This window comes from Aulostomus chinensis, chromosome 1, assembly GCF_037954235.1.
Source record: "Aulostomus chinensis isolate RoL2024-O1b breed Wild chromosome 1, RoL_Achi_v1.0, whole genome shotgun sequence".
NCBI classification, from domain to species: Eukaryota; Metazoa; Chordata; class Actinopteri; order Syngnathiformes; family Aulostomidae; genus Aulostomus; species Aulostomus chinensis.
The window spans coordinates 30,083,643-30,101,660 of NC_141320.1; the positions used below are offsets into that span (position 1 = coordinate 30,083,643).

Genomic DNA, 18,018 nt, shown 5'->3' on the forward strand with positions numbered 1-18,018 from the left:
ATTACTGTCAGCATCACTGAGTTGATTATCAACTATCACTTCATTACTGTTAGCATCATTTTGAGTTCATTAGCAGTTCTTCCGACATCACTGTCGCAATATTTTGAGGTTCGTATTAACTTTTACTACATGACTGTCGCAATATTTTGAGGTTCGTAGCAACTTTTACTACATTATTGTTGCATTATTTTGAGGTTCGTAGCAACTTTTACTACATTATTGTCAGCATCACTTTGAGTTTTTTAGCAACTATCACGACATTACTGTTAGCATCATTTTGAGTTGTTGAGCAATTCTCACGACATCACTGTAGCATTAAATTGAGTTCATCAGCAACTCTTACTAAATTACTGTCAGCATCACTTTGAGGTTGTTAGAAACTCTTTCTACATTACTTTAAGCATCACTGAGTTTCTTAGCAACTATGACTACATTACTGTTAGCATCATTTTGAGTTCATTAGCAATTCTTCCGACATCACTGTCGCAATATTTTGAGGTTCGTAGCAACTTTTACTACATTACTGTCACATTATTTTGAGGTTCGTAGCAACTCTTACTCCATGACTGTCAGCATCTCTTTGAGGTTGTTCGAAACACTTAATACATTACTGTCAGCATCACTGAGTTGATTAGCAACTATCACTTCATTACTGTTCGCATTGTTTTGAGTTCATTAGCAGTTCTTCCAACATCACTGTCGCAATATTTTGAGGTTCGTATTAACTTTTACTACATGACTGTCGCAATATTTTGAGGTTCGTAGCAACTTTTACTACATTATTGTTGCATTATTTTGAGGTTCGTAGCAACTTTTACTACATTATTGTCAGCATCACTTTGAGTTTTTTAGCAACTATCACTACATTACTGTTAGCATCATTTTGAGTTGTTGAGCAATTCTCACGACATCACTGTAGCATTAAATTGAGTTCATTAGCAACTGTTACTAAATTACTGTCAGCATCACTTTGAGGTTGTTAGAAACTCTTTCTACATTACTTCAAGCATCACTGAGTTTCTTAGCTACTGTCACTACATTACTGTTAGCATCATTTTGAGTTCATTAGCAATTCTTCCGACATCACTGTCGCAATATTTTGAGGTTCGTAGCAACTTTTACTACATTACTGTCGCATTATTTTGAGGTTCGTAGCAACACTTACTACATGACTGTCAGCATTACTTTGAGGTTATTCGAAAGTTTCACTCCATTACTGTTAGCATCATCTTGAGTTCATTAGCAATTCTTCCGACATCACTGTCGCAATATTTTGAGGTTCGGAGCAACTTTTACTACATTCCCGTGCAATATTTTGAGGTTCTTAGCAACTCTTACTACATGACTGTCAGCATCACTTTGAGGTTCTTCGAAACACTTACTACATTACTGTAAGCATCACTGACTTGATTAGCAACTATCACTACATTACTGTTAGCATCATTTTAAGTTCATTAGCAATTCTTCCGACATCACTGTCGCAATATTTTGAGGTTCGTAGCAACTTTTACTACATTCCCGTGCAATATTTTGAGGTTCTTAGCAACTCTTACTACATGACTTTCAGCATCACTTTGAGGTTCTTCGAAACACTTACTACATTACTGAAAGCATTACTGACTTGATTCGCAACTATCACTACATTACTTTTAGCATCATTTTAAGTTCATTAGCAATTCTTCCGACATCACTGTCGCAATATTTTGAGGTTCGTAGCAACTTTTACTACATTACTGTCGCATTATTTTAGGTTCGAAGCAACTCTTACTACATGACTGTCAGCATCTCTTTGAGGTTATTCGAAACTTTCACTCCATTACTGTTAGCATCATTTTAAGTTGTTGAGCAATTCTCACGACATCACTGTAGCATTAAATTGAGTTCATTAGCAACTCTTACTAAATGACTGTCAGCATCACTTTGAGGTTGTTAGAAACTCTTCTACATTACTTTAAGCATCACTGAGTTTCTTAGCAACTATCACTACATTACTGTTAGCATCATTTTGAGTTCATTAGCAATTCTTCCGACATCACTGTCGCAATATTTTGAGGTTCGTAGCAACTTTTACTACATTACTGTCGCATTATTTTGAGGTTCTTAGCAACTCTTACTACATGACAGTCAGCATCACTTTGAGGTTCTTCGAAACACTTACTACATTACTGAAAGCATTACTGACTTGATTCGCAACTATCACTATATTACTTTTAGCATCATTTTGAGTTCATTAGCAATTCTTCCGACATCACTGTCGCAATATTTTGAGGTTCGTAGCAACTCTTAGTACGTGACTGTCAGCATCACTTTGAGGTTATTCGAAACGTTCACTCCATTACTGTTAGCATCATTTTGAGTTCATTAGCAATTCTTACTAAATCACTGTCGCATCATTTTGAGATCATTAGCAATTCTTCTGACATCACTGTCACATTATTTTGAGGTTCGTAGCAAGTCTTACTACATTATTGTTGCATTATTTTAAGGTTCGTAGCAACTCTTACTACATTACTGTCAGCATCACTTTGAGTTTATTAGCAACTATCACTACATTACTGTGAGAATCATTTTGAGTTCATGCGCAATTCTCACGACATCACTGTAGCATTGAATTGAGTTCATTAGCAACTCTTACTAAATGACTGTCAGCATCACTTTGAGGTTGTTCGAAACTCTGACTACATTACTGTAAGCATCACTGAGTTTCTTAGCAACTATCACTACATGACTGTTAGCATCATCTTGAGTTCATTAGCAATTCTTTCGACATCACTGTCGTATTTATTTTTAGGTTCGTAGCAACTTTAACTACATTACTGTCTTTTTATTTTGAGGTTCGTAGCAACTCTTAGTACATGACTGTCAGCATCACTTTGAGGTTGTTCGAAACTCTTACTACATTACTGTAAGCATCACTGAGTTTCTTAGCAACTATCACTACCTTACTGTTAGCATCATCTTGAGTTCATTAGCAATTCTTCCGACATCACTGTCGCAATATTTTGACGTTCGTAGCAACTCTTACTACATGACTGTCAGCATCACTTTGAGGTTATTCGAAACACTCACTACATTACTGTAAGCATCACTGAGTTGATTAGCAAGTATCACTACATTACTGTTAGCATCATTTTGAGTTCATTAGCAATTCTTCCGACATCACTGTCGCAATATTTTGAGGTTCGTAGCAACACTTACTACATGACTGTCAGCATCACTTTGAGGTTATTCGAAAGTTTCACTCCATTACTGTTAGCATCATTTTGAGTTCATTAGCAATTCTTTCTACATCACTGTCGCATCATTTTGAGACCATTAGCAATTCTTCCGACATCACTGTCGCAATATTTTGAGGTTCGTAGCAACTCTTACTACATTACTGTTGCATTATTTTGAGGTTCGTAGCAACTCTTACTACATTACTGTTGCATTATTTTGAGGTTCGTAGCAACTCTTACTACATTACTGTCAGCATCACTTTGAGTTTATTAGCAACTATCACTACATTACTGTTAGCATCATTTTGAGTTGTTGAGAAATTCTCACGACATCACTGTAGCATTAAATTGAGTTCATTAGCAACTCTTACTAAAAGGCTGTCAGCATCACTTTGAGGTTATTCGAAAGTTTCACTCCATTACTGTTAGCATCATCTTGAGTTCATTAGCAATTTTTCCGACATCACTGTCGCAATATTTTGAGGTTCGTAGCAACTTTTACTACATTACTGTCGCATTATTTTTAGATTCGTAGCAACTCTTAGTACATGACTGTCAGCATGACTTTGAGGTTATTCGAAACTTTCACTCCATCACTGTCGCATCATCTTGAGTTCATTAGCAATTCTTTCGACATCACTGTCGTATTTATTTTTAGGTTCGTAGCAACTTTAACTACATTACTGTCGCATTATTTTTCGGTTCGTAGCAACTCTTAGTACATGACTGTCAGCATCACTTTGAGGTTATTCGAAACGTTCACTCCATTACTGTTAGCATCATTTTGAGTTCATTAGCAATTCTTACTAAATCACTGTCGCATCATTTTGAGATCATTAGCAATTCTTCTGACATCACTGTCACATTATTTTGAGGTTCGTAGCAACTCTTACTACATTACTGTTGCATTATTTTAAGGTTCATAGCAACTCTTACTACATTACTGTAAGCATCACTGAATTTCTTAGCAACTATCACTACATGACTGTTAGCATCATCTTGAGTTCATTAGCAATTCTTCCGACATCACTGTCGCAATATTTTGAGGTTCGTCGCAACACTTACTACATGACTGTCAGCATCACTTTGAGGTTATTCGAAACACTCACTACATTACTGTAAGCATCACTGAGTTGATTAGCAAGTATCACTACATTACTTTTAGCATCATTTTGAGTTCATTAGCAATTCTTCCGACATCACTGTCGCAATATTTTGAGGTTCGTCGCAACACTTACTACATGACTTTCAGCATCACTTTGAGGTTATTCGAAAGTTTCACTCCATTACTGTTAGCATCATTTTGAGATCATTAGCAATTCTTTCTACATCACTGTCGCATCATTTTGAGACCATTAGCAATTCTTCCGACATCACTGTCGCAATATTTTGAGGTTCGTAGCAACTCTTACTACATTACTGTTGCATTATTTTGAGGTTCGTAGCAACTCTTACTACATTACTGTTGCATTATTTTGAGGTTCGTAGCAACTCTTACTACATTACTGTCAGCATCACTTTGAGTTTATTAGCAACTATCACTACATTACTGTTAGCATCATTTTGAGTTGTTGAGAAATTCTCACGACATCAGTGTAGCATTAAATTGAGTTCATTAGCAACTCTTACTAAAAGGCTGTCAGCATCACTTTGAGGTTATTCGAAAGTTTCACTCCATTACTGTTAGCATCATCTTGAGTTCATTAGCAATTCTTCCGACATCACTGTCGCAATATTTTGAGGTTCGTAGCAACTTTTACTACATTACTGTCGCATTATTTTTAGATTCGTAGCAACTCTTAGTACATGACTGTCAGCATGACTTTGAGGTTATTCGAAACACTCACTACATTACTGTAAGCATCACTGAGTTGATTAGCAAGTATCACTACATTACTTTTAGCATCATTTTGAGTTCATTAGCAATTCTTCCGACATCACTGTCGCAATATTTTGAGGTTCGTCGCAACACTTACTACATGACTTTCAGCATCACTTTGAGGTTATTCGAAAGTTTCACTCCATTACTGTTAGCATCATTTTGAGATCATTAGCAATTCTTTCTACATCACTGTCGCATCATTTTGAGACCATTAGCAATTCTTCCGACATCACTGTCGCATCATTTTGAGATCATTGGCAATGTTTCCAACATCACTGTCGCATTATTTTGAGGTTCGTAGCAACTCTTACTACATCACTGTCAGCATTACTTTGAGGTTATTCGAAACTTTCACTACATTACTGTTAGCATCATTTTGAGTTCATTAGCTATTTTTACAACATCATTGTAGCATTATTTTGAGTTCATTAGCAACTCTTTCTCCATTACTGTCGCATCATTTTGAGATCATGAGCAATTCTTCCGACATCACTGTTTTGAGGTTTTGAGGTACCTTTGTTTGTAACCTCGTCCCCACTGATCCTGGATCTGCTCGAGGTTCCTGCCTGTTAAAAGGAAGGTTTTTATCACCACTGTTGCAGGATGTGCTGCTGATGGAGAATTGTTGGCTATAAACTCATTGAACTCACTCCAAGTCAATAGTTTTGAGCAAACTCACGACTCCTGATGTTTAACTCAATTGTTTGTTAAACACAGAGATCCAGGTGTAGTCCCTCTATGTTCATCCACTAAACTAGAATAGAGTTCTCCTCTTTCCATGGTGGAACAAAGAAGGGGGAGGGTCAATAAGAATATGATCTTTGGACGTTACAGCATCTAAAGACTCAAATCCATATTTCAGGATACATATTTGAGAGGGAGGAAACAGTGATGGGAGGCTGGAGGCTTGAAGGGCTTGATTTTTAGCGGCCAGTGAAGCCACCTTTTGCTGGCTGAGTTCCAGAGACTCATGGAGGCTCTTTGTGGAGGATTTCCACGAGAGAGTCCAGCATCGAAACTTGTTAGTTTCCTGTCAACTGAGTCCAGGATGTCCCCGAGGTCCTTATTGGGTGATGAGGGTGCGCTGGACGGTCGGCTTCTTTTGGGAAGTGGGGTCACCACGTTACCGGTCCTCCCCACGACGGGTCGGTGGCAGCACTCGTCTACGTTCTCCTGCAGACTTTCTGCGGTTCCTTCTTCCAGATTTTATTGATGAGGATTGTTGTGGATGAGAGAATTGAAAATTCTTACTGCAGTTTGAGGTTTTGATGATTCAAACTGTGTAGATTGGCGTTAAGAAGTTAGCTAGTTTGGATAAATTCAGGTGTGAGCCACCACACTGAATCAGGCACAGGTAGGACGTTCACCCTGACATAGAACATCAACAGTTTAACGTTGCTGGCAGGACTCCAACCTGAGCAGGGACACCCCAATGGATTTCTAGTCCATCGCCTTCACCACTCAGCCACAACGACCACATTCACACACACATTTGAAGAGGATGGATATTCACAAAATGATCTTAATTTCTGTCACAAGCCCATTTGTGTGAGGTCCTATTTTCTCTTTTTCAGCATTCCTTTGTTTCCAGGTCTCTAATAAGTGCAGAATTACAAAGACAAGCAAGCTGGATCCATCCTGGGCAGGTGATATGAGCCATTGACCACTGGCCAGAGACCCTGGCACAGACGTTGGGGGTGGTGAGAGAGAGCATTTCTACAATTATATTCTACATTTATAGAAGTCTACAATCCTACAATTTCATTGAGCAGACGCTTTTGTCCACAGCCACGTACGTACATCACATGTATAGAATATATATGTTCCTCTTTCATCGACTGATTAACCACTAAATGCAGTCAAATGCCAGTAAATTCTGAGCATTTATTCATTATTCATGATTATTCATTATTTTTGAATCCATTTTCACTGTCACTCTTCTGTTCATTTTCAGTTTGATTCATAAAAATGAACAAACTTTGACGTGTTTTCTTCTCTTGTGTGTCAACAACTTTGGATTGAATCTCCTGACAAACAGACCACATGACCAGGAGGAAGTGTTGTTGGTGAGTTTGGCCCCTGAGCTCAAGACAGTTGGGACCAATAAAGGACAGCTTCCAATGCAGCTGTGAAGCCTCGTTGTCAGCTGGGAGGAACGACAGGTGTCTCCCTCTAGTGGCTCCTCACAGCAACACCAGCCTCATTTCATTCACATGCATCCACCACCTCACTACCAAAGGCCAGTTGGGCCTCCACAGACAGGAGAGTTTCAAGTGTTGGACAAAGGTCTTTAAGATGTTCTTATTAATTCTATAACATCTGAGATTAAAATCTATGGAATTACAACCAACAAGCAGCCAAACACCTGATCAGATGCTCCTTCATGAGGCTGAGAAGAATCAATCTAAACTGGGATGAAGAAAATTAACTGAGAGGAGAAACCTCCTGATTGGATGACATGGACCCACCTGATCCATGTCAGCCTTGTTGGAGCAGAAAGAGGTGGATCAGAGGAATCAGTGGATCAAGACTCAGGTGGCAGATGAAGAATCTCTTTATTCACAATGGAGTCAGAGAAATCTTCCAACGTGAGAGAACGTGACAGACCATTTTATACTGAAGACAGGCTGTGTGTGTGTGTGTGTGTGTGCGTGTGCGTGTGTGTGTGTGTTTATGTGCAGACTTTTCCCTGGAACAACGTTTTTTATTTGAAGCAAGAAAGCAAGAGCCTCCAGATCAAAGTCAGAATTGATGATGATGTCATCAGGGCTTTGATAGTGTATTTATTTGTACCTAGAATTCTGTCTTTGATCTCAGGAGGATGTGAGAGAAACTCAACTTTAAAAAGTATATGAGAGCATTCAGCTTGGTTAGAAAACATTTTGACTGTTCAACAGTAGAGTTTGTTAGAAACAGTTTACAACACTCAGAATTAAATTGAAGATACAAAAACCTTCCACACTTAAATCCTGTCTCTAACTTCAAACTGGGGATGAACATTTTTATAATCAATCTGTCTCTATGTGTTGGCCCTGCCATGGACTGGTGACCTGTCCAGGATAAACCCCGCCCCTCACCTGAGGGATAGGCTCCACCCCCACGAACCATTGCAGATCATCAATAACCAAAGCTACTAAGGAGGATTACAGAGTTTGGGAGTCAGTGACTTAATAGAGTCTAACAAAGGGTTGGACCTGAATGAGACAGTCACCCTTCAACATGGGGCCATGGCAGAGTGAACCAAGAACACTACAATGGGGGTGAGAGTGGAGCCATGATGGACTCACAGTTCATCACCTCCACCATCATGTGGACCACCTGATCACCTCTCCCTCAACCTCTAAATAACTCATTCCCTGACCGGGAATCGAACCCGGGCCGCGGCGGTGAAAGCGCCGAATCCTAGCCACTAGACCATCAGGGACCACACTGAGCTCTCCAACAACAGAGACTATAGACAATGACTCAAGAACACAGGACTCTGTGGTCTCAGCTTGAGATGCAGAAGGTCCACCAAGACCACCAGACACCTCAGCCCCCTAAAGACAGTCCACCCCCAGGATCCTGCCCCCTCTGCTCCAACTCAGCCCTCCATTCATAACGTGACTTTCGCTACGTCCGAACTGCCAAGTACCAACCTACGTCCTCCTGCTACGACCTGAACATGGCGGCACCACTCAGACACCCGAGAAGATTGGTGGGGAAGCACGACCTCTGCTGGCAGAGCACAGACACCGCAATTAGGTAGACAGCACCAACGAAAGCCCCACCTGCTGGCCTGACTGTGGTACTGCACTCCACTCTGAACGCACCCTTCACTCATTCTCTATTATTAAGCACGTTAACGCACCTGTAAAGGTGTGTTCACATTATATACATATTATATATTTATGCTTGGCCGTTTTTGATGAACTTGGGCGGTACTCTGGTGCAAAGATGAGGTCATGGAGCTGATCTGGGAGCAGTCCTGATGTTAAATGCTGTGATGAAGGACAGTGTAGAGGAAAAATGCGTCAAATTTAAATTTTAAACAGTTTAACGTTGTTGGCAGGACTCCAACCTGAGCAGGGAGACCCCAATGGATTTCTAGTCCATCGCCTTCACCACTCGGCCACAACGACCACATTCACACACTTTTGTAGGAGACTGAAATTAGACAATGAAAGTTCATGTCAGCACAGTCAAACATTTTTTGTCCTCTCTCAAAGACAAACTATTTGTGTGTGTGTGTGTGTGTGTGTGTGTGTGTGTGTGTGTGTGTGTGTCAGTGTTGTGACTGAGCGGTGAAGAAGACGACCTTCTGACTCCATTTTCTTTGTTGCTCTTCTATCAGTTCCTCAGTTTCTCTCATCAAGTGAAGCAGCTTTGACAGGTTTACTTCTCTGTGTGTTCACAACTTTGGTCTTTAAACTCCTGACAAACTCACCACGTCACACATTTGGTGAATTAAAGCAACAAATAATGACATCATGATGATTCAGGTTCGGGGGGCACGGCCTGGAGGAAGAGTGGCCGTCTAGCAGAGTTGCTGGTTCAGTTCTCACTTCAGCTGGTGACCATGTTGAAGTGTCCTTGAGCAAGACACTGAGCCCCTCATTGCCCCTGATGACCAGCATCCAAGACCAACAAGCTTCTGATTGGCTCTGATTCTCTGAGCCAAAATCCAACACAGGAAACAGAAACTCTTGAGGTTGTCTCACATTTTTTAAAGAAACTCAGCACAGGACAGTGATAGGAGGCTGGTTTCCTTGATGTGGGCTTCACCTCCACTGCTGTCCACATTTAAATGCTGGCTGATGCTGGTCCCCTGTTGAAACCTGGACCAGACCAGGGACCTTCAGACCTTCAGTCTAACGCTGTTCCAGCATTGGATGAAAAAGTCTGGTCCTCTCATCTTCTTCAACATTGACTTGTTCTACCAGGACAAGAGAATCTGAGCTTGGATGTCATTTAGCAGTCAAAGGCTTGTTAAACTGGTCAACATCAGCTGGTGTTCACTCTGATGATGTAGCGATGGTCTGGATTCTTCCTTCTGGAGCACCAAGCTGCTGGGAAGAAGCCTGATGATGTCAGAGTTGTGTTCAGTGGCTCCTGCTGGGTCCATTTCTGACAAATGGGCTCCAAAGAGTTCAGCTGTTTCAAAGGCTAAGAGAAAGCAGCACATCATGGCGGTCAGGAGACGAGGTGGCCGAGTGGTTAAGGTGATGGACTGCTGATCCATTGAGCTCTGCAGGCGTGGGTTCCAATCCCATCCTCGTCGTAGGAGACTTTGGTTTCTGCTCCTAGATTCTGGAACGACTCTGAACTGTGAGGCTTTGCAAGAGGAGATTCTGCAGCACCTGAGAGCTGCAGTTCCAGGACCCCACAGCACCACCTACTGAATTGGATGATAAAATGCATTTGTTGGACTTTTGTTTTTTGGTGACAGCGCCACCTATCAAATTAGATGATAGCAAAATACTACTTTCTAACTGTAGTATTAAAGGTTTATTCATTCATTTTAAACTTTTTGGAGGAAACAACTGTAAATTAACCAGCAGTTACTGGTGATGCTTCACAGTTTCCAAGCTCAAACGGCCTCCTGCTTGTTGGACTCACAATTTCCAAAAAATGTAGACATCAAAAGTCAAATCATGTTTTTGTTTGGTTTTGTGTTGTTTTGTTTTTTACTGGAGGAAAACTTCAAATTGTGATGATGTGTCTGACTTAGAAACTGAACCCCCAAAAATCAAAAAGTCTCCTTCTTCTGTGCCGTGATCTCTGAGCTGATCATGATTGATCTCATCAATAATCCTTGGCAGCCGACCAGTCACACACAGCCCCCCCCCCCACACACACACACTGAGACATGCAGCAGCTCACAGTAACTGCCTCAGTCACACAGCAGATAGACTCCTTTCTATAACAAGATAAGCAGTAGAAAATGGATGGAAGTGATGATGAACTGATGAACAGGTGATTTGTCCAAAAGTCAACATCAGATTCATTTCCAATCTGTGGAAGCAGTTTCATCTTGAGGTTCCAGGTAAGAACAGCCAGCTGTGGGCTGACACACATCTCTTCAGGAGCACTTCTATGCTCCAAACTTGCCAGGTTGAATTGTGTCTGTATTCTGAGGGCAGCAGGAGGACGGAGGAGTGAGGACACACACATTTGGAACTGAGAGCAGCTGTGTGTGGGATTTCCCCAGCAAAGATAAAACCAGCTCCTTCATGCTGGCTATGAAGGCTCACAGTCACACTGACCCAGCTACAAATACTTTGATATGCAACAGACTGGTTTCTCTTCTGGTAGTTTGTTATCAACTGTTGTCACATTTATGGATCAATTTAGCTGGTAAGATGAAGGCTCCAAAGGACCAGCTGGAGATGCCGGGGATTGAACCCGGGGCCTCATACATGCGAAGCATGCCCTCTACCACTGAGCTACATCCCCTCTGTCAGAGTCACTGTTTAACTGATGCAGCAACACAAACACAGACACAACATTTTTCTCCTTCATTTTAGGGATAAAAAGGAAGTCAGCCTGTGATCTCAAAGGCTCTGTGATCTCAGTAGTTTCACTGTGATGTCAGCCCACACAGCCTTAGACCACAGAGGCAAGTAAGGCTCCAGGAAGCTGAGGCTGCTCCGTTCTCAGTCCAGTCCAGAGTGAAGGTTTTCCTCTCTGAAGCTTTCCAATCCAGCCCAGATCCTCTCTGACTAGCAGGAGTCTTTGACCAGGAAATGAGAATTATATTGAACGTCTGCTCATCCTCAGAATGAAGTAAAAGTATTTGTGTTCCTAAAATAATCTTCAGATGTTAAGATCAATTATTAACATTGATTGACAGCTCTAAACTGACCCATCATCACTATACAGTTGCAAACTGAGGACTGGAATATTTAGAAATCCACAGTTGCTCATAACAACTGGTAGTACAAGTACACAGTAGAGACGACTGTAGGAAGTAGCAGTTTTGAGCCTTGAAAAAAATGCAGTAAAGACAGGAAGCCCCCATCACATTGTCAGTGTTTCAGTGACTGGCATTGTGAAGAGACTGAGACAAAGTCACGTTATGAATGGAGGGCTGAGTTGGAGCAGAGGGGGACAGGATCCTGGGGGTGGACTGTCTTTAGGGGGCTGAGGTGTCTGGTGGTCTTGGTGGACCCTCTGCATCTCAAGCTGAGACCACAGAGTCCTGTGTTCTTGAGTCATTGTTTATAGTCTCTGTTGTTGGAGAGCTCAGTGTGGTCCCTGATGGTCTAGTGGTTAGGATTCGGCGCTCTCACCGCCGCGGCCCGGGTTCGATTCCCGGTCAGGGAATGAGTTATTTAGAGGTTGAGGGAGAGGTGATCAGGTGGTCCACATGATGGTGGAGGTGATGAACTGTGAGTCCATCATGGCTCCACTCTCACCCCCGTTGTAGTGTTCTTGGTTCACTCTGCCATGGCCCCACGTTGAAGGGAAACTGTCTCATTCAGGTTCAACCCTTTGTTAGACTCTATTAAGTCACTGACTCCTGCAAGGACAAACTCTGGTCAGTGTGGTCCCTGATGGTCTAGTGGCTAGAATTGGTGCTCTCACTGCCACAGCCTAGGGTTCAAGTCCTGGTCAGGGAAGCTGTGGATACCCTGAGGTTCTAGCCAACTATGGACTGATAGCTGACCTCCCCTCCTCTCTAAAATCCTGGAGAAAGCAGCTGCTAATCAGCTGAGTGACTTCCTCCATAACAAGAGTTGATTTGAGGGTTTCAGTCTGGTTTTAGAGCCCAGCACAGAGACAGCACTGGTAGAAGTCACTGGATATATAAATATATATTATAGATAAATATCGGCCGACTCATCAATGGCTGAGGAATACATTCAGTCAGTAGCATGACAGTCCTCTGAAGCTGTAACGTGAGCCCACTTCTACCGACTAGAGGAGAGGTAAAATTACACCTGAAATCTGAGGTTTGTCCCTCAAAAAGAACCGCGATGTACTAAAAGTTTCCTCCCCAGAATGATTCTATCAACAAACACTTTAAATTGATATTCTGGAGTTTTATTTCAGTCGCCTGGAATTTGCTGTGGAGTGAGTAAGATGGTATTTAAATGGCAGGCCTATCCACTCGCGCTAGCACGAGCATTGCAGATAGCGTCAGCAGGACCAGACCCAATGGGTCCAGAACTGTCTCCAGTTGCTGGGAGCACCCTGGTGAGCTGGGAAGGCCAAAGGTCCAGAAAAGTGAACCTCCACTTCAAGACTGCAGCTGCTCCAGAAAGCAGCTGCAGTCTTGAAGTGGAGGAAGAAGTGCATGGACAGGAACTAGGAGGAGAGACCACATCACCAATCCAGAACAGAGTTTAAAATCCTTCTCCTCAGTCTTAAAGCTCTGAAAGGAACATTCCAGCTAAAAAGGAACCTCAGATGTGTTCTTGTGTTTTTATTATTTCGAACGATGGCAGGGATTTGGTTTGAGAGCATCCATGTCTAACTAGGTTTTGGTGCATACTGCTAATTAGCTCCCACCGCAGGTCGTGGGGGCAGCAGATAAACAGACAAATCATAACAAGAACATCCACTCCAAATAGTCAAACACCAGGGTGGTGATCAAGTAGAGCCTCTGCATGTCAACAAAAGCACTGACAACTTTAAAAGAGAACAGAAAGTTTATTAAAAGACAAGTTTATAAGGACAGTTAAAGGTGTGTAGACGGCTGTTTACACTTTAATTCAGCTGTAGAAGAAGAAGACCTTCACTGTGAAAACTCATCCTGTGTTACAGCCGCCCCTCCAGGACGGTCAGGGACCAACTTCAGTCCTGGTCCTGATACACCGGAAATCCAAGCAATCCCTCCCATAGGAACCATGTATTTGTTAAAGCAGCGCTCGCTGTGTCTGTGTAGGAGCCGGTACTGAGCGTATACTGCATGTGTACTACTACTAAAGGTACTTCACCGGAGGCTCCAGCTGATGTCACATATTTCTCCATCAGCTGGATGACATCACTGATATCAGAGACTCCGCCCACTCATTTATTTTCACACATCTCAAAGACAATTCAGTGTTTGATCAGGGATCAATACATCAATATAAAGATCAGTACTTGGTGCCAAGTGGATCTTTGATGGTGACCTCAGAGAAATCAGATCAGCCCTCACACCCTCCTGTCCAATGGTGGCTCCATGATTTCAGCTTCATCCTGTCTCTTTCCTGATGTGTTTTCCCTTCTGCTTTCAAAAACTCTTTACACCCACAACCTTCATGTCTGGCCTCCACCATCATGATTAGTTTCAGTTTCCCCCCAGCTTCAGTCACACAACACAGGATGGACAAAGGAAGTTTCTCTGTTGTGTCGTCTCAAGTTTTCCTGACCTGAGGAGCTTTGTTAACTAACTCAGCAAGACTGATGTCTCTCAGCTGTGTGTTCTCATCATTGTTCTCCATGTAGACACGTTGTCTACACTGACCATAATCCACTCATCTTCCTTCATTCTTTGCAGTGTCCCTACCAGAGACCAGTCAGGTGGTCTCTGTTCCTGCAGTCATACTGGATATTCGCTATGTGAAGGGGACCAACAAAGTGGTGGTGGACGTGTTGTCTAGAGTTCCTCAGTGTGGTATTTGATTGTGACCGGTTTTCCTCTCTCTGGTTCTCCTCTTGTCTTTTCCTAGCCTCTTAAATTGCAACAAGAGATGCTGGACCACCGGAGCAGGCCACTGGTTCCCCTCCTGATAGTTTGACCTTATCTGAGCAGTCCAATGGGGGACGTATATGGTTTTTAGAGGTTTAGTGAATTATCATTTTGGGATTCAAGAAAAATTACATTCATGGTATTTTGGTAGCGGGATTCCCTTCAGGACCCTGTTCTTGTAGGGGGGTGTGATGGTCCCTTGGCTGATGTCTTTCATGATGTTTCTTGTGTTGCAGCAGGGAGCTGGAGAGTGGGGAGCTGTTCATTCCTCCTAGTTGGTTAGTTGCTCTCTACATAAAGAACCCGCCTTGCCGGCCAGGAGCCGCTCTTCCTCCTCATCCATTGTCACTTTCATTTTCAGCAGCCAACATCTCTTTCTTACAGCTCCCTTACACTCATGCAACCATAACATTGACTCCATTGCCTGTCAAATCCCATGGCTCTTTTTGTTCTATTTTGTTTTGTTGTTGTTTTCTTGGTTAAAAAAAACATTATTTGGCTTCCTACCCACATCTCCCACTGTTCTGCCATTGCTTCAGAGCCAAGTCGTGAGAAATGGTTTCTCCCCAGTGTGGGTTCTCATGTGACTTTTCAGATGTCCCTATTCTGAGAATTTTTTACCACAAACTGAGCAGGGGAAGGGTTCTCCTCAGTGTGCATTCTCGTGTGTCTTTTCAGACATCCCTTTTCTGAGAATCTTTTGCCACACACAGTGCAGGGGAATGATTTCTCCCCAGTGTGCATTTTCATATGTCTTTTCAGATGTCCCTTTTCTGGGAATCTTTTATGACATACTGAGCAAGGGAATGGTTTCTCCCCAGTGTGCACTTTCATGTGTCTTTTCAGACATCCCCTTTCTGAAAATCTTTTGCAACAAACTGAGCAGGGGAATGGTTTCTCCCCAGTGTGCATTCTCATGTGTCTTTTCAGATGTCCCTTTTCTGAGAATCTTTTACTACACACTGAGCAGGGGAATGGTTTCTCCCCAGTGTGTGCTCTCATGTGTGATTCTAGGTGTGCCTTCACTGAGAATCTTGTGCCACAAACTGAGCAAGGGAATGGTTTCTCCCCAGTATGTGTTCTCATGTGTCTTTTCACACATCCCTTATCTGAAAATTTTATGCCACAAACAGAGCAGGGGAATGGTTTCTCCCCAGTGTGCGTTCTCATGTGTCTTTTCAGACATCCCTTTTCTGAAAATTTTTTGATACAAAGTAAGCATGGAAAAGGTTTCTCTCCAGTGTGTGTTCTCATGTGTCTTTTCAGACATCCCTTTTCTGAAAACGTTCTGCCACAAACTGAGCAGGGGAATGGTTTCTCCAAAGTGTGTGTTCTCATGTGTGATTTCAGATTCCCCGTTGAGAATCTTTTACCACAAACTGGGCATGGGAATGGTTTCACTCCAGTATGTGTTCTCATGTGTCTATTCAGACATCCCTTTACAGAAAATCTTTTGCCGCAAACTGAGCAGGGGAATGGTTTTTCTCCAGTATGTGTTCTCATGTGCGTTTTAAGATGTCGCTTTTCTGAGAATCTTTTGCCACACACTGAGCATGGGAATGGTTTCACACCAGAGTGTGTTCTCATGTGAGTATCCAAACTACTTCTGTAACGAAAACCTTCACTGCATGTTGAGCACCTAAATGGATGCTCATCCTCACTGACTTCTGTCTCAGATTCAGAAGGACCAAAGGTCACGTTCCTGATGATTTCTGATTCTCTTCCAGTTTTTAGTTTTTGCTCTTTTGAGCTGCAATGACTCACTTCCTGTCCTGGGCTCAGTTTCTGAAGCAAATTCCTCCTTGAGCCAAAGGGTTCCTTGTGCTCAGAGGTGGCCGTGTTATCAGGTCTGACCCAATCATCCTCACTGACTTCAGTCTCAGCTTCAGAAGAGTCTGACATCTGGTCTTCAGTCTTAGGTTGTACAAGTGTATCTGGATCTACCTTGCTGGCTGGTTCTGGTTCTGGTCCTCCACTCTCTTCTCCATCAGCTTCTGTTTTCAGAGGATGAACTGGGCTGCTGCTCAGAGACTCTTCTTTCAAGTTCTCCTCAGTTAGACTCTGGTGAAGCTGTGGGAACTGAGGTTTCTCTTCGTCTCCTTCACTCTTCACAGGGACCAGAGTGCAGGGGAACGTGGTGATATCAGCCTCGTCCTGTCCTTGAAGCTGCGCTCCCTCCTCACTGGTCCAGAGCTCCTCCCACTCCTCTTTAATGTGGGGGGGGCTCTGGGTCCTGCAGCTCAGGGGGAACCTCTTCTTTAATCACCAGCAGCTGCTCCACATCTGCAGGACACAAACAGCAACATCAGAAATCTCTTCATTTGACTCTGAAACAGTGGAGCAACAGACAGAAACAGAAATCAACTCAATGAAAAGAGACGTCCTGCTACTGACGACCAGTCAGCAAACTGGGAACAGAAACGCTGGCTTCAGATGCTTGGATCAACGTTGTGTCACCCAGGTCAAAGGTCATAGGTCCCCTCTGCTGAATGCCTTTGTCCATTCATAATCACATTCACTCGTTGGAATGTTAGTGTCTATAATGGGACAAATGGACAATTCTTGAACGGCCAGTCCAACCCAAGGTCGCCAAGAAAAATCTTTCTTTTTTTAAAGTAGGCCTTTATAATATCCGTGTCAGCCTACATCTTAATGTCAAAAAAGAAGCAACATGCACAGCATCCTGGGCCAGCCTGACACACACACACGACACGGCAAGGCTGAGTGAAGCAGTCCTAGTCCCCTATTATCCAGCTAGAACCCTTCGCTCCCAGGATGGAGGGTTACTGGTGGTTCCTAGAGTTCTAAAAGTAGAATGGGAGCCAGAGCCTTCAGCTATCAGGCTCCCCTCCTGTGGAACAGTTTGAGTCCGGGATGCCCCCCCCCCCCCCCAAGACCTTCCTTTTTGATCAAACTTATAGTTAGGACAGCTTAAACCGGCCCTTCGATATTTTGCTGTAGGCTTCAACCTGGTTTATGCTTCTGCATGGCATCAACGCCGTACCTACACTGTCGACGCAGACCTACATGGACCCTACGCCGCAGCAGACGTGCACCTCCAAAATGTCCTGACTATTCATTGTGTCGACACGTCGTGACGTGAACATCAAGGACTGTGATTGGTCCGTTCAGAGGAGTCGCCGAATGCATTTAGAGGTGGAAGAACCTCCACGACAAAATGTGCGTCTCCGGAAGAAAATGGCCACAAGTCGTGTTTTTCATGTCCAAGGTTTTAAGTTTGATTCATGAAAACAAAGTCG

General features: G+C 42.9%; 3 non-coding genes across 3 annotated transcripts; 1 reads left to right on the forward strand and 2 right to left on the reverse strand.

The window, feature by feature from the left end:
- Positions 1 to 8,452: 8,452 nt before the first annotated feature.
- trnae-uuc (transfer RNA glutamic acid (anticodon UUC)) lies at positions 8,453 to 8,524 on the reverse strand. The gene has a single exon. It is a non-coding gene; the product is annotated as a tRNA-Glu (tRNA).
- Positions 8,525 to 11,463: 2,939 nt separating this feature from the next.
- trnaa-cgc (transfer RNA alanine (anticodon CGC)) lies at positions 11,464 to 11,535 on the reverse strand. Its single transcript has one exon. It is a non-coding gene; the product is annotated as a tRNA-Ala (tRNA).
- Positions 11,536 to 12,333: 798 nt separating this feature from the next.
- On the forward strand, positions 12,334 to 12,405 carry trnae-cuc (transfer RNA glutamic acid (anticodon CUC)). The gene has a single exon. It is a non-coding gene; the product is annotated as a tRNA-Glu (tRNA).
- The last annotated feature ends 5,613 nt before the right edge of the window (positions 12,406 to 18,018 follow it).